This window comes from Myotis myotis, unplaced genomic scaffold (genome assembly GCF_014108235.1).
Source record: "Myotis myotis isolate mMyoMyo1 unplaced genomic scaffold, mMyoMyo1.p scaffold_m19_p_2, whole genome shotgun sequence".
In the NCBI taxonomy this organism is placed as follows: domain Eukaryota; kingdom Metazoa; phylum Chordata; class Mammalia; order Chiroptera; family Vespertilionidae; genus Myotis; species Myotis myotis.
The window spans coordinates 188375570-188401550 of record NW_023416324.1 but is presented as its reverse complement, the minus strand read 5'-3'; the positions used below and the strand labels follow the sequence as shown (position 1 = coordinate 188401550).

Sequence of the window (25981 nt, the reverse complement as noted above, 5' to 3'; positions counted from 1 at the left end):
CTGCCAGTTTATATAAGTCAAGGAGCATACCTGCATTCCGTTTTATATCTGTACTAGGGCCCAGTGCACTAATTTGTGCACCTTGAAAGGAACTATGGGCCGCGAGGTTGCAGTAGGCAAAGGGGCGGGTCTAGGCCCATCCTCCGAGCCCCTGCCTGGCCCCTCCTGCCGTGGCCCCTGGTCACCTGTCTGCAGCCCCACTCCCACGCGCTGATGGCACCAGCCTGGCTCACACCTGTTGAAGGCATGAAGCGATTGGGGCTGGAGCTCTCAGCTGGTGTGAGCGGCAGCTGTTGCCCAATCGCCCCTCAGGAGCAAGGGGAGGCGGAGAAGCCATCAGGGAGATCAGAGCCAGCAGCCACTGCTCGCACCTGCTGATAGCGCTGAGCAATAGGGACCGGCACTGGCAGTGGGTGTGAGCGGCAGCTCCAGCACCGGCTGCGGGTGCAAGTGTGGCCGGCACTGGCAGTGGGTGCGAGAGGCGGCTGCCAGCCCCAATATCCCCTCAGGAGCAGGGAGGTGGAGAAGCCCTGAGGGGCGATAGGGGCTGGCAGCTGCTGCTCGCACCCGCTGACGGCGCTGAGTGATTGGTGCTGGCGCCGGGCATCAGCATTGGGTGAGACAGGCAGCTTTGGCTCCAGCAGCAGGTGCAAGCGCCAGGTGGAACTGCGGCGCGCGGGAGCGAAGAATTTTCAGTAACGACCCGAGGCTCGCCTCGATGACAGCGACCAGTGCCCTGCCTTAATCTGGCGCCCCCACTCACCTGCTCCACCATCCCGCCACTGCCGATGCCCGCCAATTCCGCGCACAGCCCCGGTGGTCAGTGTACATCACAGCGACTGGTTGTTCGGTTGTTCCACCATTCGGTCTATTTGCATATTAGCCTTTTATTATATAGGATCTATATCTATCTACGCACACACACACACACTACACACATATATATATATGTATATACACACACTCTATGTAAGTTCAACAGACATGCTTAACTTTTTTGAAGAAAACAGCCCTACCTGGTTTGGCTCAGTGGATACAGCATTGGCCTGCAGACTAAAGGGTGCCAGGTTCAATTCGGGCCAGGGCACGTGCCCGGGTTGCGGGCTGGATATCCACCCCCAGACCCACCCCAGTAGGGGGTGTGCAGGAGGCAGCCGATCCATGATTCTCTCTCATCATTGATGTTTTTCTCTCTCTCTCCCTTTCTCTTTGAAATCAATAAAAATATTTTAAAAAAACAGAAAAATAACTATTAAAATACTCATAATTCCACTCCATGCACTTAAACCCCAAAATAAGAGAGATGATACATGGACTTGCTATCCCGTGCCACCCCCACCCCACCATACCCCACCAGATTTACTCACAGTGGCTCTCAAAATGAGCAACTCACCACACTGTGATTCCTGTACTATTCCTATAATATTACGTATTTCTTTTCCAACATGGCCTCTGAATAACAAGTCAAATACTTCACCTAGCACTTACAAGAGAAGTAATTCTATGACGATGCTAGAGGAAAAAGTGGCTATGTTGAAATAATGTTAGCCTCCGAAGTGGTAACCTCCAAAGGGATTTTTTTCAATTGTTTGAATACAAGTAGTTTTTGCCTGCCACACTGACTTTAGCATCTAGGGTACAACTTCTCTGTTAACTGCAACTCTAAATCTAACTGCCCTCTAATAGAACTCAATCACTAACATGATTTATATCGCAATGGTTAAAAATAAGGTCTCCTGAATCTACCTGGATCCAAATCCTAATTCTAGGCAATTGCTGGTTGTGTGACCTTGGGCAAGTTGCTTAAGCTCTCTATGCTTTAGTTTCCTCATTTAAACTGGGGATAACAGTGCCTCTACCTCAGAGAATTGTTGAGAGGATTATGAGATCATGTAAAATGTTTAATATGATGCCTGCCACTTAGTTACCACTCAATAAGTATTGGCCATCATATTATATCCCAATTCATTCCAAAGAAAATTTAAGGCAGTTTCATACATAAGATACACTCAATAAATATTTGATAAATGAAATAAACCAAACTGTCATTACTATGAAATCTACACTTAATTCTGATAACTTTAACTCCAAGGTGCTGGCCTGAGTAAACAGTAGTGACCACCACTTAATATATTCCATTCCTGCTACCCAATAATTCATAAGCCTGCTGTTAAAATCCCATTTTTATTCCCTCCCTCCCTCCCTCCCTTCCTTCCTTTCTTCCTTCCTTCCTTTAAACAACACTTGATTCTAGGCAACTGTAGAAAGGTGAGAGTGAAACTAAATAGATCCAATTTTGGGTGGTTAAAAAAAAGGATTACCCATTACAAAAATGTAAGGGTGACCTCAAAAAATAGGATTGTGATATTACAATACACCACAGATTCAATCAATGTAGCTAAAAGGAGAAAACTGAATTTTTTGTCTTCATACAGAAAAAATAGATCACCCAGTTACATTGTTTACTTCTCTGCAAATAAATTATTTCTAATTGCTGCAATGAAGGTGTTTTCATTTTTTACACTGTATGTATTCCTAAAACCGAAGTCTCTGAGACTGTAACTTTTCATGATATTTCAAATGCAATAATATATACAATCAATCACACTAACTTCTAAATCACTTTTACAGTTTAAATTATGGAGAAAATTTATTTATCATGGCATCAACTTCAAATTCTTAGTAACATTATCTATCATTTTGACCTGAAGAAACGAACAACATGTAAGAAGTAGTACTTCAGTTTTATCCTCCTCATCTTTGTTATAAGATAAAATTTTATCTAAGATTCTAATAACAGAAGGACTGACTTTTAAGAAAGTGAGTTTAGAATTTATCAAAACCTTATATTTAATAAAAGCTGGGAGAATTATCAAATTTTAAAGCCAAATATCAACATCACTTTTTTGACAATATCTTGTGGGAGAGTGAATTGGTAAACTCAGGAAAGCATGTAAGACCACAGCAACTCAGAGCTGTTGAATTTATTCTTTGTCCATTCCTGTTGTACTGCAAAGGATTAAAGAATTTTTCAGGACCAAAATCTAATACAAATTTATTCCTGAAATTTAGTTTACATGTTAATAAAACATGTAATGTTTACTCTCATAACTATCTAGATTGATAGCAAATAAAATATTACCATAAAACCTAGTGAAATATGAATTTTTTCAAGAAGCCCAAAGGTACCTGTCTAAAGCAAGTAATATTAAATATAAAAGTCAAAGGAAGATACCATGGTTAAAAATCAAAATGCAACAACAAAGTAAAAAGGAAATAGTTTGTTGAGGACAAAATTAGATAACTTTAGGGAAGAAGAGAATTCATTAAAAGTTAGTTTCTTCTGGTTTGTTATAATGAATGTTGCTTGCAAAATACAGGACAGGATAAGGTCTCTTAAAATGCTCTGTTATAGAGAAAGTGTGCTGTAACAGAAAATGACTCTTGTGTCATTTGCCCATAAAAAACTATCCTGATTTTATTTGTCTTTTAAAATATATTTTTATTGATTACAGAGAGGAAGGGAGGAGAGATAGAAACACCAATGATAAGAGACATTCATTGATCCTCTGCATCCTACAGACCCCACATTGGGGACCAAACCCACAACCTGGACATGTGCCCTGACTGGGAATTGAACTGTGATCTCCTGCACTGGTTCTCAGGTCCATGCTCAACCACTGTGCCACTCTGGCTGGGCAACTACCCTGATTTTAGAGTCCTCCAAGAAATATCTTTCTACAATTTATATTAAACTTCTGTCAATAACTCCTTTTTATCTGAGGGTGGGAAGCATTTCTGTTTCACTCATTTCTGTATTTCTGTCCCTAGCAGAGTGCTGGAGGCACTGTGCATGAATGTACTCATTTGTTCAATCATTTATTCATTCATTCAGCAAATTATTTACTGGGCATTTACTTTATGCCAGATACTGTGTAAGTAGAGAATTAAGGCACATGACAAATGACAGGGCCCTGCTTATAGCCTAGTGAGGGATTCAGACATTTATCAAATAAATACAGAAACAGTTAAGTTCCTATTGTGATGCCGCTACAAAGGAGAAGTACAGAGGGTGGTGAAGACATCATGGGAACTTACTCTAATTTTAGGAAGGAACGGTCAAGGAGGTCAGGAAAAGTTCCCCTGACATTTAAACTGAGACTTGAAAGTTACTAGAAGTTCCCCAGCTTTGGGAAGGGGAGGAGAAGCAGACAGGCAGGGGGGATAGAACAAAGTCCCCCAAGTCAGGAAAGAGTTTATGTACCTAGTAATTGAAAGGCACAGTAAATGAGAAAGGCTGGGGATAAAGGCAGAGAGCTAGATAGGAGATAAAATATAAATTGTCAGTATAAAACAGAGTAAGAGGGTAACAGTATCTGAATATTTAAGTCACTTAAAGTCTTTTTCTCATGCAAAATAAATAATCTAAGGAAACTGAGTTGGGTCTACAATATTCAAGATCTACAGAAAGAACACCTGCATAATGCCTTGGTTCCACCAGTGACCAGTTACATGTCTTTGCACTTAACTAATCTAAAACTCTTCATTCTCTTTGTAAACAGGTACTCAATATTTTAACTACTGGGAATACAATGATAACACACATATTCTTATGACCTTATATCCTTAAAAACAAAGAGAAAGATGGAATGGGAGACATTCTAAGTCCTGTAAGAGATGATGTCACATGGCTGACACAAGGCTCCAGCAAAATCGCTATAAAAATGCAAGTGCACCCATGAACCTGTGAACCTTAAATTATTCAATGTGCAGATATCCAAAATGACCACAGTATTCCAGTATGTGACTGAAAGATACAGAAACATTACTCCATCATGACAACACAGGTGAAGTATAAAAACTTGATCTCAGAAATGAGAGAAGTTAGTGGTAAAACTAAACGAAGGGAAAAAATAACACATGCTGAGCAAGTGCATTATATTGTTTACTTCCAATTTTCCTGACTTTTACTTCAAAAGCTCATCCCACAACCTCACAGCTGCATGCCAAAAGGCAGAAAAACTCATCTCACACTTCCCCAACAAAAAGTAGATGCCTACATTGCCTTCCATAAAATAACATTCTTGCTTTCCTATCAATCACTCACTCACGTTCAGCGTATGGTCTACTTAAACTACAGCATCCTTCCAATTCAGCACAAAGCCCCCACATAATTCTCCATTTGTTTAGCGGGTCTTCCTTCTTTCTGTACTGCATTCCTCATGGTGCTGTGTTATCCCTGATTTTACTTCATTCTACAGTACTCTACCTCTTTCCTATTTTAAATGTCATATTAATTTCCAGACCATCTTAACTTCAATCATAGGGGAACCTAATACCTCTGATTCTAGAAAATGTTTTTGCGTTCAAAAGGTGACAGTATTAATAACTGCAAAGCACATTCAAAATGCAGCATATTTCGATGTATACAACAGTAAACCAGGACTGATTACCTGCTCTCACCTGACTCTTGTTTATAAACTTACCAAGAAGAAATCCTGAAGTCAATGAACACACTCCAAATTCTATTAAAGAACTAACTACCCAATAATATTCATGAGCTTTAACTGGTCATAGGAACACCTGTACAGGGTAAGACTAGAACAAGTACAGTATTTTCTACTTAATATAAAACACGAATGCCCCATTTTTCCATTCTTTAATTTAAGAATGAGTTAAAAATCATAGATGATGCCAAGAAAAATGAAATGTGTACGAGCCTGGTGTTATTTATGCAAACATCCCAGAGTCAAGAAAACGAGGGGAAAAGAAATTTTTAAAAAATGTGTTATTACCTCCAAGAAATGCAATGTATCTTCTTTCCTAATAATAATCACACTAAACTTTCTTGATGCTGTATTATTTTTGAAAAGTGTAAAATAAGTTTTAAGAAAGAATTTCAATCCCACTGTGGTCAGTTTTATGAAATGAGAGAAGAAAAAAAAACAGTCCTAAGGTAGGAAGGGAAAATAATCACCTTTTAACTAAGGGGTGGGAAGTATTATTTCAACTGACTTTCCCCCATATCACTGTCTACTGTTTAAAGTAGTAGTACAGTCCATCATTTACTATATACTCCTAATAAAAGAAAAAAAAATATGTAAGTTGAAACCAATTTTTTCCCCCAAAAGGTTAGAATGTGTCCTTTTTTTTTTTAATGGAGGAATTCCTCCCCAGTTCAAAAGGTCTTCACCTCACAAATGGCTTCTTAAACATACCTAACATGCTTTCCTTTCCAACTTCCTCCACCCTCTTCAGAAAACACAACCAGCTCTCTCTCCGGGGCAGCAGCCGACCCAGAATCTGGACTGCAAACTCCCATCTGTCCCTCCGGGTGTGACCTTGGGCACCTCACCTCTCCCCTCCGTCTCCCCACCGGCATCCCAAGGCGAACGCTCTCTGCAAGCAGTCGAGGCGCACACGCATCTCAGCAATTACCCCTAAGAGGGTCAGGGCTTTCTGCTCAGGGCAGAGCCACCTCCTTGGAGGGGCCACATCGTGAAACTGGAACTGAATCCCTAGATCCCTGTCCACATTTGACTCCTGCTGGTACAGCTCTCTTTCCCCAAAGGGCATAACCTGAGTCACCCCAACAACAGAGCCCTACGCGCATTTCCCTTCCTCCTCTCCTCCCTATCCTGCTGCTACAGCGGGGAAAAACAGCGGCCTCGCACCCCCCCTCCCCAAGCCACACCTGACGAGGACCCCACCCCAGGTACATCCGCCCCCTCCCTTCTCCGGGGGCACCAGAGGCCAACCTCGCCCTTCCCCTCCGCCCCCACCAAGAGGAGACTTCCTGGAGGCGTCCGGGCCCCGGCGGGGTGAGCGGCGTTTACACACCGCTTTACGCCACTCGCGTAGGGTAGCCTCGCTGACGCCCAGAGGGCCCCGTTCCCAGCCCCGTCCGCTCCGCCTGCCAGAACCAAGCCCGAGTGCCCCCGCCACGGCCCTGGTGTGACCCCAAACCTCTTAGGCTCTGCGCAGGGCTACAGGAACGGAGACGGAACAGCCGCACCTTACCGGCCACTGAGGCACTGACTTCACTTCCCACCTTCGAGCCCTCTTCAACTCCCGGATCAATTCACTCCGGCGACGCCGGAAGGACCCGAGAGGAACCAGGCGTTGTCCGGAATCCTGCCCAGCCGGAGTCGCGCAGGGGCCTATGGGGACTCGTAGTTCCACTCGCCGGCGGCGTCGGCACTTCATGCACCTGCAAGACTACACTTCCCGGCAGGCCGTGCGGTGGAGCCTAAGACGATGGGTGGGGACACTTCTAGCCAATGGGAGGAGAGTTCCCTGCCTTTGCGGGAGTTGGTGAATTGAACTGAGAGGGTGCACGGAAAGAGGAGGAAGGGAGGGGTCAGCTCTCACCTGCGCCAATCAGGGTGCCGGGTCGGCCCGCGGCTACTCACCCATTGTGGGGGCGGGCTAGCGGAGCCCAGGAAGGAAGGGAAGTGGGTGGGTGGGCAGAGTTCAAAGTAGGAACGTAGAGCTACTGAACTGTGGACACGGGCGGAATGGACACATGTGGGGAGTCGCCGGGGTGGAGGGACGGTACAGTGTGGGGACGGTCCCTGGCCCCAGGAGCAGCTTGCACGGAAGCGGCCGGGCCCCACACACATCGGGCGGCCAGACCTGCGAGTCGGGGAGAGAGAGAGGTTGAGCCTGGACTCCTCGCGGAGGTGCCCGGGCGGGGCGGGAGTGGAGGGGGGTTAGCACCGGGTGTGAAGCTACGGAGAGACCGGAGAGAGGTCCCCAGGGAGAGGGACGCAGCCGAATAGCTGCCGAAGTGCAGGGATCGGGAGGTCCCGGGCAGCATCTTCCCGCCGCCTCCAGCCTGGGCAGCTGCGGAACAGCAGGGGGAGGAGCCACGGCCGCCGAATTCGCCAACTAGAGGCGGGGAAGGCGGAGCTTGTGTCCCCGTAGCAGCCGAAGGCGCAGCCTGGACTTAGTTTTCCCGGAGAGAGGAGAGCAGGAACGCGAGAGGAGCGGAGCGGAGCGGGGCGCAGTCCTCTGAGCATCAGCTCCCGCATCCCGCCAGGGCTTGCAGGTGTGTGGGAGGTAAGCCTCGGTGTGTCTTCTGGCGCCTGCACCTTGCCCGGGAGAAAGCTTCTTCCCGTAGGAATTATTTCAAGGCACGGCTACAAAAGAGTCTGTCTGACTCGGATTAAGAGAACTGGTGCAAACCCTTTTAGGTGAAATGTACATTTTTCGACTTTGGCGAGGGGATGGGAAGCAAAAGGTGGCTTGACTCTGGGTATAAAGGGCGTGGCTAATGTTTTTTTGTTTGAGTTGTGCCGTGAAAACTGTTCAGGGAGATTGCAAGATTGAGGGAAAGGATATCCTGTTCATTGAGAACAAGGTGAATGTTAGTTATCTAGATAGGTGCGTAGCTGGTAAAAAAAAAAAAAAAAAGAAAAAGAAAAAGAAAAATTGTCACCGATACAGAATCACTTCCAAACTCTCATTGGGAAAATAACTTTGCATTCTTCAATATCTACCCTTTACATTGTCTTATCAGATTGTCATGCCACCGACCTGTTTTCCCGGGTGGTGGTACTGCAGGTTCCTAGGATTGAAAGAGATTTGTATGAAAGAAGCAAATGCAGGCAGGAATAATCACGATGACTAAACCTATCAGAAGAACTTTTGCCAGCAATAGTGTAGAAATATGTTTTAGTAGATGGATACTTAGCTTTCCGTCCAGCAGCTTTAGACTATTGGAACAAAGACCGGGACTCAGCCTACAGTAGGAACATAGGATGTACTTCATTGCTGCTCCTAATTCTGTCATTTGTACATAACCGGTAATATTTGTACATTACAGAAAACAAACAAAAATAAATTAAAAAGTACAAGGGAAGCTGTAAAAGGATCTTTTCTGCTTAAACAGCATGTGCTAATTGATTACCCTTCGTATGTGTTATGATGGGATCACAATTAAAACACTTGTACTAGTATCATAAAATAAGTTTATTCTTGGTATTAAACCATATATGATGTAATGTAATTAAATACCTATGGTTGAAGGTATGTTTTAATAGTAGATGAAGATGAGAGATGTATCTACCTTTGTGTTACTATGACAATATTGCAGCCTTTCCTTTTTAGAAAAGTATGTAAAAAGCTATTTGCCTAGTACTTTTCCTTTTTGTTAGAGGTTCCCCAGATCACATAGCTTTTAATCATAGTAGCATATTGCAGCACATTTTGCTCTGAAATGTTTTCATTGTGACAGTTGTATATTTCAGAGTTTTCCTGAATATTTTAATCTGGGTTTTTGTTTGTTTGTTTTTTTGAACTCCTGATTACCTTCTATTTTCTTTTTTTTTATGCTTTCTTGATTTTATTTACAAGTTTTGGATTTTTTCTGTAAGGCACACAAAATTCCTTTTTGAAAAGAAATGGCTGGAAGGAACTCTATTCATAGCTTAAAGTTCATTCCTACCAATGTGCTACCATGGTAAACCTAAGTGACTTATCACCATATTTACTCCTCCCCTCCAGTACCCGCTTCCACACTCTCACACACCAGGGAAATATAGAGGCTGACAGGTCTTGGAAAACCAGCTGCCTTTAGCTTGTCCCCAGGCAGATCAGGTAGTTATTAGAAGCAGCTGAGTGTTCAAAAGAAAAAGCAACAGTAGCCACTAAACTTAGCAGCCATGGGTCCAATTTAATCTTTGCTACATCATGGGAGAGTCTATTAATCCACATAGCTGATATGACCCTGTGAAAATGATTTTAGGTGCCTGGGAGGTGGGGGGAGAGGGGAATGGATGCTAGGGTATAGTGGGGCTTGGAAAATATTGTTTGCCCTTGTTATTTGTGATTATGTGGATTGTCCTGAGTCAGTCGTGAATTCTCTCTCAGACTCTGTTAGTGATTCATTCTGTTAAATTGAACACTTGCTGTCAATGGTTTATTTTCCTCATGTAATAATAATAATCGATAACAATACTGGCAATGAAGTTCTTTCAGAGCCTTTATTAAAGATATTTTTGGAAGAGTTTGGTTGGAGATCAGTTAATAACCAAGTAAATGGGAAAGAATAAATATCAAACTGTTGAAATTCAGATGTACTTTGAATCACAACTATGCATATGTCTTCTACTCTGAGCTGTAATGAAGGATAGCATATCATTAGGAAGGAATGAGTTTGTGATATCAAAGCACTGGATTTTTCACCTGTTTCCAAGATGAATTCTTTTTATTATGTCAATGAATGAGATTGGGTTCCCATATCACTTGGGAGAAAGAAGATCATGTTTTTATAAGGGAGGATATCATTAGCAATATATGGTACTTGGGTAGTATATCTTGAACTCTTGGCATATTTTAAATTGATGTTCATATTAAATCTCAGGTAATCTGAAGACATTGATTGTATGTTACTCGTGTTGAGAAGGTTTAGTACAAGGCAGTTCAGAATGTATGTAAAGCACTACCTAGGTTAAAAGCATATTACTGTATTTATTCTGTTCTTGATTTTTATTATTTGTGTATGGCTATCAGTGAATATATGATATGGTGAGAAAGAAAAACAACGGAGTGCAGAATGTCTCTCTTGAATGGAAGATGCTCTGGAGATTAATGTTCTTTAGCCAGACTTGGTTACAAAATATATTTTGGACTGTTTTTTAATTTAAAATTATAACTAAGCCTATTGAGTAGCATGGATTTCTCTTTCTAGCAGGAGGATTCACTGATGACTTAAAGGTTCAAGATCAAATGATTTTGGTGCAGTGGAGTAGGTAGGGTTAGGGGCTTTACCAAGTGGGAATAGATATGAAGAAAACTGAGAAATATATCCTTAGCAAGAACAAAGAGATTTGATTTTTTTTTTAATTAAATGCCTATAAGTGATTCCATGGCCTCCCACCCAATCAGTAATCTTTAGAGGCCTATATCCATAGTGGGATACAGTACTTTCCTACATTGCCATTTTAATTGGAGTCAGACTGACATTAATTCATTAGATTTTTAATAATAATGGGTTATTAAAGGAAAACAGAAAGATCATACATGTATAGTCACTCTAAGTGAAACTTATTATCTGGATATAATATTAAAAAGAAGTAAAAACCTAAAATGATGTTTTGCCCCATAATAACAGAGGTAGTTAAACCAGACACTGAAGATGAACAAGAGTCACACACACACCAGTCCCCTTTTAAACCAAACTCCTAAGGTTAAGAACTGCTTTGGGGATCAGGATTAATTATTATACAAAGATAAAGATATGTCATTTTGTTTTTAATCTTACCTCTTGTTTTCAGAATTTAGTTTTTTTAAAGTTTGGTGAATGTGTTTTAAGTAACTATATTATTAGCTCCTGTAGAATACACACTTTTAAAAAAATAGATTTTTATTGACTTCAGAGAGGAAGGAAGAGGGAGAGAGAGATAGAAAAACCAGTGATGAGAAAGAATCATTGATCGGCTGCCTCCTGCACGCCCCTACTGGGGATGGAGCCTGCAGCCTGGGCATGTGCCCTTGACTAGAATCAAACCTGGGACCCTTTAGTCCACAGGCCCACACTCTATCCACTGAGCCAAACCGGCTAGGACTGGACTATACACTTTTTCTATCTTTTGCTGGTTCTGAGTGCTGCATATCATGCTTAGCATAAAGAAATAGCCCTACCCTTGGCTGGTGTAGCTCACTTGGTTGGGGCATTGTCCACTGCACTGGAGGGTCACCAGTTCTATTCCAGGTCAGGATACATACCCAGGTTGCAGGTTCAGTCCCCTGTCGGGGCACTTATGGGAGGCAATAGATCAATGTTTCTCTCTCTCATTCTCCCGTTCTCTCTCTCTCTCTCTCAAAATAAATAAATAAATAAAAGCCCTAGAACCACCTACTAAATTAGAACCATTGACCAATACTTTTTAAAAAATGTATTGAATTTATTGGTTAATAAGATTATATAGGTTTCTGGTGTATAATTCTATGAATATATCATCTGTATATTGTATTGTGTTCAACACCCAAAGTCAAGTCTCCTTCCATCACCATTTATCCTCCCTTTACCTTCTTCCCTTTTCCACCCCCTTTCCTCTGGTAATCCCATACTGTTGTCTGTGTCTGTGAGTTTATTTGTTTGCTTAATCCTTCACTTTTTTCCACCAGCCCCCCAAACTCCCTCCCCTCTGACAGGTGTCAGTCTGTTCTCTGTACCTATGAGTCTGTCTCTATTGTGCTTGTTAGTTCATTTTTTTCATTAGATTCCATATATCAGTGCAATCAAATGGTACATGTCTTCCTCTAGTTGGCTCATTTCACTTAGCATAATACTCTCCAGGTCTATCTATGCTGTTGCAAAATGTAAGATTTCCTTCCTTTTTTACAGCTGAGTAGTATTCCATTGTATAAATGTACCACAACTTTTTATAACTCATCTACTAATGGGCACTTGGGCTGCTTCCAAATCTTGGCTATTGTAAATAGCGCTGCATTGAACATATGGGTGCATATACTCTTTCGAATTAGTGTTTCAGATTTCTTCAGATATATTCCCAGAAGTGGAATCCTGGGTTATAAGGCATTTCCATTTTTCATTTTTTGAGAAAACTCCATACTATTTTCCATAGTGACTGTACCAGTCTGCATTCCCACCAACAGTGCACAAGGGCTCCCTTTCTTCCACATCCTCACCAGCACCTGTTGGTTGATTTATTAATGACAGTCATTCTGACAGGTGTGAGGTGATATCTCATTGTGGTTTTCATTTGCATTTCTCTGATGATTTCATTGAGTATCTTTTCATATGTCTATTGGCCATCTATATGTCCTCTTTGGAGAAGTGTCTATTCAGGTCCTTTGCCCATTTTTTTAAGTGGATTGTATTCACTGAGATGTCTTGCACTTTGATAGACAAGAGTCAATTGTCTATCAAAGAAAAATTACTATTATTCTATTATTCTACCTCACAGAATAATTACTATTAATTAAGCCTACTGAGGATGTCTTTGTGCTGGTTAGCCTTTGCAAAAGTGTCAGTTGAGCCCAATTTGATTCAGACTGTGTGGGCTGCAAAAGAACTTATCTACAACTTTGTGTGCCAGTGTTTCTAAATTTGTCCCAAGGATAGGGGATGTGAGTGAGCGGAAGAGGCTCTCCCACTGGTGGCACCAGAGGTCTTTTTACAACCAAGGAAGCCTCTGTATGGCTCACCACCATGTTACCTCCCATAAAGTACCTTCGTTGAAGCTTATGTATAAAGAGCATATTTCATTCTAGAAAACCTGAGTTGGCCCATCCATGACATGCATGTGGAGTTGGGCACTTACTGTTCTGTGCATTTGGACCTTGCAGAAACGGATTAATCTGGTTAGTGTTAGAATTAAGAATTCCAATGTGTTTTTTCTTTTCATTATTATAAGACCTGGAGAAGTCTAGTTCATTGTAAATAGTTCTTTAGTAGTAAATTTAATACTGCAGATATTTAACTGTCCTTTGTATTTTAACGATTCCTAGCATATTGATATATACAAACTGGCTTAGAACTAATGATTGATTAATCTTCTTTCATCATGTGCCTTCTGCATTACTCTTAATGTAATGCTTAGCATTGAGCCTTGTGCAGAGTAAGCTGAGTTCATAACTGTCTTTACCAGATGCAGAGGATCTTCAGAACTAAGACAGTTTCATTTACCTTTGCATTTATTTTGAGAGCCTTAGGCATAGTTTGTACTTGGTAAAAATTGGTTTAAATACTTGACAACCACTAATGAAGTATCACTTTACATTTTTCACAGTCAAGTACAACTAGAAAAGTGATTTTTCTTAGGCATCTGTTTTAGCACCAAATTTTGCCCTCTGCCCACAATAATTGCTTATATAGAACTAAATAGAAGTATTGCTGTATTTTGTTGGATTTCTGAATGAATAGAGCAAATATTGCTATTAACTGCAACCTTGCATATATATGTGTGTGTACTTTAGATATAAACTTATTAATTGGACGTCATTTGGAATTTATGTGGTTTCTCCTTGCCTCTAGAACAGTGCTGACTCAAAGATGTGCTTTTAAGTGACACTCCCCAACATATGTACACACACATTTTAAGACTTTTTTTCTTCTTCTTGGCACAGAAATAGAGAGAAATAGATAATTGTAATATGAGGCTTTAGCTTAACTAAAATTCAACTGGTCTTACATGTTCTATTTTTAATGAAATGGTTGCATTGGGAGGCCTTATTCAGGTTTATTATACCTAAATAATCAGGTTTTTGTCATCTTTGATCCAGCATGGGAAGGCATGAGCTCTGAGATTTGGCACTAACAGGGCTCAGTGCTGGCGGTCTGTGCAGCATGGCTGCTGAAGTGCGTGCATGGTACCTCACATTCCAGCCACTGCTTCAAGGCCCCCTTCTGGCTCAGCGTAGGAAAGGAATCTTCTGAGCTGCATACAGCTCATAATTTAGTGTGGGAAGGCAGGCAGATGGAATTTACTTTGATTTAATAACCTCATTTTCCTAAGTGTATTGTTTTTCCCAGATATAGCTCAGACCATAGCTCTCAGTAACAGTAGCTCAGGTGTCACAAAGTGATCTCCATAGCACAATTCAATGATTACCTATCAACTTTATAGTCCTCTTCGCCTCCCCATTGCCCCACCATTTTGGCTTCTTTTGAATAGACCCAGAAGAGCTCACTGGCATACTTTTGATATTTTGCCTCACACTGGATTGCTTCTGCCATTTTTTGATAACTTAAAGTTTGTTTTGAAAAACTAGTTTTTTGTTTTTTTTTAAATGTATTTTATTGATTTTCCACCGAGAGGAAGGGAGAGAGATAGAGAGCCAGAAACATCAACGAGAGAGAAACATCGACCAGCCGCCTCCCGCACATCTCCCACCAGGGATGTGCCCGCAACCCAGGCACATGCTCCCGACCAGAATCGAACCTGGGACCCCTCAGTCCGCAGGCCAACGCTCTATCCACTGAGCCAAACCGGTCCCGGCTGAAAAACTAGTTTTATATGAGGTCTTTTAACTCTGTGTAACTTGAAGAGTTAATTTTATTGTTTTTCTGCTGTATGCTATAGATGCTGTATTATGATGAATAATTTGGGGCACTCACTTGAATTAAATCAGTTATTGGAGCATTTAATTGTTGTGTACTTCACAGAGCAATTTAAAATCATTGAAGCAATTAATGTTTTTTAAATACATTCAGCCTTCCAGTTAAAAGCCTCTACAAAGTATCCTTATTGCTTACAGATATTAAATCACTTTCTCTATGTTCAAAGCAGGTTAAATTGTATTTATATCATTCATTTGACATCTAATACTGGATGAAATTTGTACAATACCAGCATTCTCACAGCTATGTAACAATGGTGTAATTAATTGTTTTTGCTAAATCAGGAAACCTTAACTATGTATTATGAGGGTTTGAGCACAAGGTACATTAACTAAATCTAAGACAGAAAGGCATTTTTTCTGTATTTCAAAGTTTCTGATATGTTCTTTTAAAAATAGAATACTAATTATTTAAAATTATAAAGGCCTAATAACTGTTCACATTTTTTAAAAAATGTTTTATTGATTTCAGAGAGGAAGAGAGGGAGAGAGAGAGAGAAACATTGACAAGAGAGAAACATCGATTGGCTGCCCTCTGCATGTCCCCTATTGGGGATCGAGCCCACAACCCTGACATGTGCCCTGACCAGGAGTTGAACCAGCAACCTCTACTTCTACTTCCCCAAGCCTTCCCTGATGACAATATATAGCAATTTCTTCTGCCTCCGGACTTCTACCAGAGTAATAGTTACAATATCAAAGTCCTAAAATACACACCCTTGTTTTAGCACCATATTCTACCTTGATGCACGGGACAACGCTCAACCACTGGGCCACACCAGCTGGGCACTATTCATGTTTTTAAAATCAAATTTAGCTAATAATTGGTAATATAAAATTAAACATTTTGAGGGAGAAAGAAATCTTTTTATCCAAGATTACCTTAAAGCAAATTTTTATATACATTATATGGCTCAAAAGTAATTGATATTCTAGTTCAGAGCAGAATAATGAGGAATGGGTGTACCTATTGAGCTTTTCTCTTTTAATCAGGAAATAAAAAGCTTTCCCAATGACCCCCAGCAAATAGCCACTGTTGAACAACTGGCCCATGGCATGTGGCTGTCCCTAGCTTCAAGGGATGTTGAGATATTAAGGATATTTGGCCTTTGTGGTGGGTAAAAGAAGAGAGTAGTGGTTTGACAATGTTTTTTGAGTAACCAGTCAACAGTTCCAGCTTTACTTTAATCATGAAAACCCTGTTAACTTTAAATTATATTCCTTCTCATTCTGTCACTCTGACTCAGAGCCTCCAGTTTGTTTTATCTCCAGATCAGAAAGCCCCAATCTTCTTACACCAAGTTTTCACTTCTGTGACTACCAAGTTTTAAGTTTCTAGGCAAAGGCATTCCTCAGAGACTCGGTATCTCTGGTTAAAAGGTTATCTGGCCCATACCACATAAATATTTGTCCTGTATTTTCATATTCAGTAACTCTTGAAAGGATGATTTTATCATAAATCTGCTTTAAACCTCCAAATGGACTGCATTTGAGATCATGGGTATAAGGCAAATGAAAGAACAATTGAATATTAGGATTCTTTTTAAGAAAATTTATCTCCCCTCCGCCCCCCCCAAAAAAACACCACAAAATAAGCCATCATTTTAGAGAGGAATTCACTCTAAAAATGTTTAATCCTGGCTAATGGTGTTATAACTCATTTCTAAAATGTAAAAAAATATTATTGACATCTGTACAGTGCTCATTACCTAAATTATGACTCATTCTTATAATGACACATCTTGGACTTACGTTTATAATAAGATATAATTCCTTGAAATAGGAAAGTCTGAGGAGAAAATTGAGACTGAGAAAATAAAAATAAATGCCTATTTTTTTCTACGTTAAAAAAACTCATAATCAACGATTTTGACCTTGGCTATATTACAGTTGTCTGCATTTCCATATCAACACTTTATTGTCCAATTTTTACATTGTATCATGTGACCTTAGGTGAGTGGCTTTTTTGGGACAAAACTTTCCGGATATAGTTACATATAAATTTCTAAATTACTCTTAACAGTCTGTCGCATGGGGTTGAGTGTTATAAAGAGATATAACAAAATACAGGTTGGGACAAAAGTAGGTTTATAGTTGTTCATGTGGAAAATAATACAATGATTAAGAAATAATAATACAAGAATAAACTCTTTGCTTCACATACTCATAACTAAATCTACTTTTGTTCCTCCCAGTATATGAAATCACTTATTCCGTGGCATAATCTTTTGTCATTATAGGTAACAAAAGAAGACATTGCAAGACACGTGTATATAAAAACAAGGGTTATGTCCTTTGCTACTTTGGTATTACAACAGTCACTCTGGTAGAACTCCAGAAGCAGAAGAAATTGCTATATATTGTCATCAGGGAAGTCTTTGAGAAGCAGAAGTAGAGCAGCATGGTGCCTTGGTTAAGAGCAGGGGATGGCAAGCTATAGCTTGCAGCCTCACTACCTTTTTTTGTAAGTCTAATTGTAATGGAACACAGCTATGCCCATCATTTACATACTGTTAAAATTGCTTTCTTGCTATAACAGCGGAATTGAGTCATTGTGAGAAAGACCACATGGCCCACAGCCTAAAATATTTCCTATCCAGCCCTTTTAAAAATAAATGTGTCAACCACTGGTTAAGAATGTGGGCTCTGCAATCAGACAAAACTGGGTTCAAATTTGGTTTTGCAATCCGTAAGCTGACTCAGAGGCTGTTTATGTTGATACACTAATGTGATTTCACATAAAGTGCTTTGCACAACACCTAGCATGTGGTAGATGTTCATTAAATAGTGTTGTATTAAATTTATGATTTTATTTTATTATGACTTATTTTAAAATGAGCTATAACTTCTCATTCAAATGGAGATTTGAAGCTCTACATTTAGGTATCCCCTACCCCTAAAATAAATGTTTAGAAAACTGAGAAGGGTATCATTTAATCATAGGAAATTTTCAAGAGTTTCACAAAATGTTGTATAGGGACAATGACGTTGATGTAATAGCCAAACAACCTAAATATATGGAAACGTAAAGAGCAGACTTTAAAATACAATCATAGGCATACCTTGTAAATATTGTGGGTTTGATTCCAGACCACTACAATAAACCAAATATTGCAAATAAGCAAGTCACACAAATTTTTTAGTTTCCCGATGATATAAAAGTTATGTTTCCACTATACTGTAGCATGTTAACTGCAATAGCATTATGTCTTAAGAAACAATTTACACACCTCAATTAAATAGTTTTAAGTATCTATTGCTAGTAAATGCTAACCGCTGTCTAAGCCTGTTAGAAAAATGGGACCAATAGATGCTCTACACGGTTTTCACAAACTTTCAATTTGTTAAAAATGTAATACCTGCAAAGCACAATAAAGCGACAGAACAGTATATTGAATTAAGATCGAACAGTGTATTTAATATTGTAGGAGGCCATGCTGGTCAATTAAAAAAGAAGTTAGGGTACTTTATTTTACCTAGAAGAAAATGATACTTAAAAGTGAATATACTAAAGAAGGAGCATCACTAATCCTACAAAAATAAAAGATTACTAGGGAATACTATGAACAATTATATGGTAACAAATTAGATAACCTAGATGAAATGGACAAATTTCTACAAAAACACAAGCTACCAAACAACGTAAGAAGAAATGGAAAATCTAAATATAGATTTAAATTTATCTTCAACAGAATTCTAGCAAATCAAATCTGGCAACAATTAAAAAATCATACAGCATGATGATATGGTATTTATTCCAAGAATTCAAGGTTAGTTTAACCTTGAAATATATCAATGCAGTCTACTATATCAACAGAATAAAAGACGCATGATCATCTTAATAGATGCAGAAAAACATTTGACAAAATCCAACACATTTTCATGATGAAAACACTCAATAAAATAGGAATACAAAGGAACCTCCTCAGTCTAACAAAGGACATCTACAAAAAACCCACAGCTAACATCATTTTTTATTTATTTTTTCAAATATATTGTTATTGATTTCAAAGAGGAAGGGGGAGAGAGAGAGAGATCAACGATGAGAGAGAATCATCAATCATCAATTGGCTGCCTTCTGTACACCCCATACTGGGGATCGAGCCCGCAACCCGACCTGACTGGGACCTGAACTGTGACCTGGTCCATAAGTTGACGCTCAACCACTGAACCATGCTGGCCAGGTGCTAACATCATTTTTAACGGTGAAAGACTGAATAGTTTCTCTTAAGGTCAGGAATAAGAGAAGAATACTAGTATCTTCTATTCAACATTGAACCAGAGGTTCTACCAAAGGTAGTTAGGTAAGAAAAAGACATGAAAAGCATCCCATTTAGAAATAAATAAATCTATCTCTGCTCACAGATGAAATATCTTGTATGTACAAAATTCTATTAGAACTAATAAAAAAGTTCAAGGTTTCAAGATACAGAATCAAGATAAATCAATGAAATAAAGAATAATTCCTTTACAATAGCATCAAAAAGAAGTACTTAGGAATAGATTTAACAAAGGAAGTACAATAGTTATATACCCAAAACACAAAATGGTGCACAGAATATCACTAGAGGAGATTAAAGAGGACCCAAATAAATTGAAAGATAGCTCATGTTTGTGGATTGAAAGACAATATTGTTAAGATGTCAGTATTCCCCAAACCTACAGGTTTAATGCATCAAAATATCAGCTATCTCTTTCGCAAAAATTAACAAGTTGATCTTAAAACTTATGTGGAAATGCAAGGGACCTAGACTTATATGTATGTATCAGTGGAATAGAATTGAGAGTTCAGAAACACCCTTACATTTATGGTCAGTTGATTTTTGACAAGAGGAAGGATAGTCTTCAGTAAATGATACTAAGTCAAATGGATATTTACATCAAAATAATGAAATTGGACCCTACCTAACTCCATATACAAAATGTAACTCAAAATAGATCACAGCCCTAACCATAATACCTAAAACTATGAAACTCTTAGGAGAAAACAGGCATAAATTGTTGTCTCATTAGATTAGTCTATAGCAGTGATTCTCAACCTTCCTAATGCTGCAGCCCTTTAATACAGTTCCTCATGTTGTGGTGACCCCCAATTTCATTGTTACAAATTGAACATAATTAAAGCATAGTGATTAATCACAAAAACAATATGTAATTATGTATGTGTTTTCCGATGGTCTTAGGTGACCCCTCTGAAAGGGTCGTTCGACCCCCAAAGGGATCACGACCAACAGGTTGAGAACCGCTGGTCTGTAGTTTCTTAGATATGGCACCCAAAGCCCAAGTGACAAAAGAAAGTTTAAGTAAATTAGACTTCATCAGATTGAAAAGTTGTGTGTTTTTTTTGTTGTTGTTGTTTTTTTATATTTTATTGATTTTCTTACAGAGAGGATGGGAGAGGGATAGAGAGTCAGAAAAATCGATGAGAGAGAAACATCGATCAGCTGCCTCCTGCACGCCCCCCACTGGGGATGTGCCTGCAACCAAGGTACATGCCCTTGACCGGAATCGAACCTGGGACCCTTGAGTCCGCAGGCCAACGCTCTATCCACTGAGCCAAACCGGTTAGGGCAAAAACTTGTGTGTTTTAAGGACGGACACAATCAGGAAAGTGAAAAGACAAGTCACAGAATGGGAGAAACCATTTGCAAGTGAAATATTTGGGAAGAGGCTTGTATCCAAAGGACATAAAGAGCTCTTAATTCAAAAATAAAAAGCCAGTTAAAATAGGCAAGGAATATGAATACATTTCTTTTTCCAAACAAATATACAAATGCCCAATGAGCACATGAAAAGACACACAACAACATTAATCACTAGGGAAATGCAAATCAAAATCACAATGATATACTTCTTCACATTCTTTAGATGGCTAAAATAAAATTTTAAAAAGATAATGACAAGTATTAGAGAGGATATAGAGGAAATTGAACCCTCATAAATTCTCAGGGGGATTGTAAAAAGGTGCTGCCACATTGAAATACACTTGGCTAGTCCTCAAATGTTAACTATATTGTCAGCATATGACCCAGCAATTCCACTCTAGGAAGAGATCTAGCCACACTTTGTTAATGTTGTGTTTTATTTAAATTTTAAAATGAAGGGGGAAAAATCAAAAGTCTAAACAACTCCAAACAGATAAAAAATAGAGAGGAAATATCAATTTGTCATCAGACTTCTCTTCTGCAGCACTTAGTGACTGCAGGTAATGGAACAATGTACCTAGAATTGCCATGGAATAAGTTTATCATTCAAAACTGCTTATCCAGCTCAGCTATGACTCAGTGTGCATGAGAATAAAAGAACTGTTTCCTCAGTTATACAAGGAAGACACACACCACCACCAACAGCAACAGCAACAATAAAAGCACACTTAGAATTCAAGATTGGGACTATAAAATAATGAACTATGTGACATTAAAGTAGTTTCTGCTATTTTGTTTTAAAACAATATGTTAAAATAAGTCTTATAAAGTATGATGCCTTAGGTAGAAAAACTGTTGTGGATCAAATACTCCAAGGTCATTTCAAAACAGATGATGTGTAAGAAAGCATATTTGAATGCCTTATTTTACAATTTGTGGAGTCAGTAGATGTTGTATTATTCTTCACATTCATAGAAAATATATAAGAACAAAGGAAACTATATATTTAAAATCAAAACAAAAAGAAAAAGAGTAAACAAGAACCATGACAAAAATGCTAAACAAATTTGTTATAATTTTCAATAAATTTAGTCCTTATTGAAGGTAGAAACAGCCATGCTGGGTAGAAAACAAAAGCAAACTATTTCGCTTGTTAAAGAGACTAATAAAAAAATGAAAAAAGTAAAAGGGTGGCAAAGCAATAATAGACAAAATCACTCAAAAAACATAGGATGGCTGTATTTTATAAGACAAGAATATTGAAGACAAAAACTCTAATCTAGTCAAAAAAGGTAATTTATATTGGTAAAAATTTAATAGCTATAAGCCTTTTTACACTGGTTATTTAGAATTAAAATACATAAAACAATCTGAAAAAGAAAACATGTCTCTTGGTATCAGAAGAACCAGAGGTGAAGACAGTGACCAAAGATGGTAGCAATGATGCTGTAGATTTGAGGAAGATTTGAGATACAGACTCAGCAGTTTTTGTTTCCTTAATAGCTACATAACAGGGATTACAAAACAAGTCAGAAGTCAACCCGCAGGTAAGTGTGTGTATGTTTACTGTGTTTGAAGGCTGGTTCTCCATAATTACCAATATTTTCTATCCTATATAATAAAACCCTAATATGTGAATCGACTGAATGGTGGAATGACTGGTCGCTATGACGTGCACTGCCCCCCACCCCCCACCAAGAGGGAGGTGACCAGCAGTGGGGCGATTGGGGGACAAGGTTGGCCAGCAGGTGGCACCAGGCCACCAGCCAAGGTGGGTGCCAGCAAGGCCCCTCCCCCCCCCCAGCTCCCCGCCCACCAGTCTCCCCACAGATCGACCCTGATCACCGGCCTGGCCTAGGGACCCTACCCTATATATTGGGAACAGTCTCTTAGATTTAAAAATTAAAACCTGGCAAGGCTACTCTAACACTAAAAAACAGGATGATGCAGTGATAACATGCATGGAATCTGTCTGGCTTGCACATTTTGTGGTTAGCCCTGATTCTGACACTTATAACTGTGTGACAAAGCCAATTACTTCTCTCTGCTTCAGTTTTTCCACCCATAAGATGGGGGAAATAGTACTGTTGCCTCAGAAGGATCATGTTATGTAGTACTTTTTATAATCAGGGAAAAAAACATGTAGCTGCCCATATAACAGCAAGATGCCTTTCACCTGTATGAAAATTATAGTCATTTGTGCATGCAGTGTTCCAGATTGCAAGAGGGATGTCCGACTGCCAGTTTTCGGACATTCCCTGAGGGGTCCAGGATTGCGAGAGGGCACACAATTTTATGCACTGGGCCTCTAGTCCTATCTAATAAAGATGGAATATGCTAATTAACCCTCACACCATTGCAAAGATGGCAGTGCCCACAGCCAATAAGGAGGGAATATGGTAATTGACTGCCCCACCCTCAAATATGGTGGCACCCACAGCCAATAAGGAGAGGATATGCTAATTGACTGCCCCACCCTCAAAGATGGCAGTGCCCACAGCCACAAAATGGTGGCACCCACTCCACTCAGCCCCGCCGGGGTGGCAGGCACAGCAAGGCTGGGCCCATGCCCAGGCGGGCCTGGCCACTCCACATGCCTGCCTCCAGAGATCCCCCTCCTCCAGTCCCCTCAGACTCCCAGCCGCCCAGGGCCAGCTGAGGCTCAGGTAACCAGGGCCAGCTGAGGCTTGCACTGCCGGCAGTCAGAGCAGCAGAGGTATGATGGGGCATTGTCTTCCCTTGATCGCCCAGTCGCCTCCTGCCCCTGAGGGCTCCTGGACTGTGAGAGGGGGCAGGCCGGGCTGAGGGACCCCCCCCTCCAGTGCATGAATTTTCATGCACCGGGCCTCTAGTCTATATAATGAAAGCCTAAGTGACCATTACACGGAATGATTGGAACGACCGGTTGCTATGGTGTGCACTGACCACCAGGGCAGACTCTCAATGCAGAAGTTGCCCCCTGGTGGTCACTGCGCTCCCACAGGGGAGCCACCACTCAGCCAGAAGCTGGGCTCACGGCTGGCGAGTGCAGCTGCCACAGCAGGAGCCTCTCTCAACTCCGTGGGAGTAATACCAAGCAGCGGCAGCAGGCGCAGCAGGCTGGGATGAGCACAGCGGCACAGCACCCGGCCCAATTTGGGCTCCTCCCTGGCCGCCTGTCACTTGGCGCACTGCTGCATCCCTTGAAGGGTCCTGGACTGTGAGAGGGATGTCTGACTGCCGGCTTAGGTCCCATCCCGGTGCCATTCTCTGTAGAAGGCAGTCAGTCTGAACAACTCAGGGAAGTGCAGGGAACTCAGGGTGAGCCTGCCTCCGCACTTGACTCACCCACTCGATGGTGTTCACAGGACAGACCGTGGTGGCCCAGCCCATGTATGTGCAGCAGCTGTTAAAGCTCAAGCAGCAGGCCATGTAGCAGCACAATGCCATCCAGCCACAAGCTGGCAGTTGGACATCCCCCAAGAGGTCCCGCACTGCAAGGGGGTGCAGGCTGGGATGAGGGATCTCCCCCCACCCCGCCCCCTACCAGGCCTCTAGTTGTCTTATATTAAGATGGTTGGGGTTAAGGAAGAATAAATAAGAAAGTTGTGAATCTGAGCAATAAGAGTAGAATGAATAATCGTACTACAAAAGGAAATGATTGTATATACTTCAAAATGGTTAAGATGGAAAAGTTTTTGTTTTCTTACTACAATAAAAAATAAGTTTAAAAACCTTAAAAAAGTACTTATTATAAATAAATTGAAGCATTTAAATGTTTGTCTTAAACACATTATATTCATTCATCTGCTTCAGATTATAAAAGTAATGGCTTATTGAGACAATGATACATCACTAGTAAAAATTCTCACCCAGCTTCTAGATTAAGGAAGTCAACTTTAGTTAAAATACTGTCTCATTTCCTCTCTTTTTATTTTTGTTATTACTCTCATATCACCTTCTTTTTATGTCACCTTAATTGGAAATTTTTAGTTTTTGGTTAGACACCTCCTTCTTAACTGCCACAAAACATACTAATTATCCTTACTGCCCTTATGAAAACATTGTGTTCTGCTAGCAGTCTAGAATGAATAATCCATCACTGGGAATTATTAACCATCTATGACAAACTAGAATTAATTGCTATCTTTATACAAGTAATGACAACCATTTGATTATAAGGCTGACAAAAGCATTAACCCACTTTTACTTTAAATATAATAGTGCACCAGCTCATATTTTAAGTTATGTTTTCTTTCTTCCCTTTAGGATAACTTGAAAATGAAAACCTTTAACAGGAAGCTTTCACTCATCAAATGGATCCAAAATTCCTGCCAAAATATACCTTAGAATCCAGGAAATAAGCTTCCCATTCTAGCCAAATTTCATGCTGTAAAATTCACTTTATTTGTCCATTACCCCCGTAAGCCCCCATTCAGAGCCTGTTTACTTTTAATAAACGGTTCATTTTCCTGTTTAACAACAATTAACACTTCAACAAATTAACAATTATTTACTGGTATAAACCTCTCGATATTAATGGAGGGATGGAATTAAGAAAGCACGGATGTCTGAAGTATACATGTCTCGATACCTCAGTCAAGTCCAGTGTACACGTGCCCTGGGACGATGCTGAGTAGGCATGAGTTGGATGTGTGAAGAACAGCAAGCTCAGAATGATGACATTGAGATGTGAGGAAGAGGATAAATAGTTCCATTTCTAGTTTTCTGAAGAAAAGGAAAGTGGATTACATATTTTCTTTAAGTTTTGTGCAAATGGTGAAAGAAATTTAAGTGCTTAGGTAGTAAAATCACAGGTATTGGTAAGATACCCAGCCAGGTGACTTATTTTCTGAGAAATTATGAAAACCAAAGTGTTTCTATGTATAATTATACACACACACACACACACACACACACATCCAATATAATAAAACCCTAATATGCTAAGTGTCCAGTCGTCCAGTCTGCCATTCAACCAATCAAAGCATAATATGCTAATGATATGCTAAGGCTGCTCAACCGCTCACTATGACGTGCACTGACCACCAGGGGACAGACAGTCAACTGGTAGGTTAGTTTGCTACTGGGGTCTGGCATATCGGGACTGAGCAAGACAGGCAGCACATGCCCTGGAGCCCTTCTGCAGTCCCTCCCTGGCTGGCCAACCTCCCATGTTCCTCCCTGGCCCTAATCCTGCACCAGTGGGGTCCCTCAGCCTGATCTGTGCCCTTTTGCAATCTGGGCTGAGGGACCCCCCCCCCCAC

At 40.3% G+C, this 25981-nt stretch overlaps 2 protein-coding genes across 5 annotated transcripts in view; one reads left to right on the top strand and one right to left on the bottom strand.

Annotated features, from left to right (window-relative positions):
• The window catches only part of PDCD10 (programmed cell death 10), a 45266-nt gene extending 38095 nt beyond the window's left edge, over positions 1 to 7171 (bottom strand). Inside the window, exon 1 of one of the 3 annotated variants that reach the window (XM_036347400.1) lies at positions 7021 to 7171. The gene's annotated coding sequence lies outside the window, so the exon portion shown is untranslated. Of the gene's footprint in view, positions 1 to 6966 lie in introns of all 3 variants that reach the window. The other 2 variants (XM_036347402.1, XM_036347401.1) reach the window with 2 other exon arrangements.
• A 539-nt stretch (positions 7172 to 7710) lies between these two features.
• SERPINI1 (serpin family I member 1) overlaps positions 7711 to 25981 on the top strand; it is a 78961-nt gene continuing 60690 nt past the window's right edge. The window contains exon 1 of one of the 2 annotated variants that reach the window (XM_036347399.1): positions 7711 to 8050. The gene's annotated coding sequence lies outside the window, so the exon portion shown is untranslated. Of the gene's footprint in view, positions 8062 to 25981 lie in introns of both variants that reach the window. The other variant, XM_036347397.1, reaches the window with a different exon arrangement.